At 38.8% G+C, this 783-nt stretch overlaps 1 pseudogene; it reads right to left on the reverse strand.

The window, feature by feature from the left end:
* Positions 1 to 233: 233 nt before the first annotated feature.
* On the reverse strand, positions 234 to 331 carry LOC149751184 (small nucleolar RNA R71; annotated as a pseudogene).
* Between the last annotated feature and the right edge of the window lie 452 nt (positions 332 to 783).

Genomic DNA, 783 nt, shown 5'->3' on the forward strand with positions numbered 1-783 from the left:
AATCCGAGAACCCTTATCTTCATCTTAAGGATTTTGAGGAAATTAGTATCACATTTAGAGTGCCAAATGTATCGGAAGATGTCCTTAAATTGACCTTGTTTTCTTTTTCCTTAAAGGATAAAGCCAAAACATGGCTGAACTCCTTGAGACCTAGATCGCTAGGAACATGGCAAGATATGCAAAGAGAATTCTTGAAAAAATTCTTTCCCGCACAAAGGACTAACTTTTTGAAAAGGCACATTAGTAACTTCCAACAAAAAGACCATGAAACATTTTATGAATGCTGGGAGAGATTTAAAGATTTGCTTCTCTCTTGTCCTCATCACGGGTTTGAAACATGGAGATCCATTAGTTTCTTTTACGAAGGGTTGTCTCCACAATTAAAACAATTTATAGAGACTATGTGTAATGGACTATTTTTGGAAAAGCAACCCGATGAGGCATGGGATTATTTAGATTCTCTCTCAGAGACTGCACAATTATGGGATACAGGGGATAGAGTGAATAAACCTTTGCCTAAGCCTACTAGCGTTGGACAGGGGGGCCTTTATAACCTTAGTACTCAGGATGATATTCAGGCTAAAATGGCAGCCCTTACTAGGAAGGTAGAGGAAATTGAACATAGAAGGATTGAACCCGTCAAGACCATAGAACATAACAGCGAGTGTTGTAGAATTTGTGAGATGCCTGGACATCTCACCACTGATTGCCCCACAATACCCGCATTCAAGGAAGTCTTGCATGATCAGGCCAATGTTATGAATACATATCAAAAATCTTTTA

Source organism: Phoenix dactylifera, chromosome 15 (genome assembly GCF_051530095.1).
Source record: "Phoenix dactylifera cultivar Ajwa chromosome 15, Ajwa_hap1_PhDact_Kaust_v1.1, whole genome shotgun sequence".
Taxonomy (NCBI): Eukaryota; Viridiplantae; Streptophyta; class Magnoliopsida; order Arecales; family Arecaceae; genus Phoenix; species Phoenix dactylifera.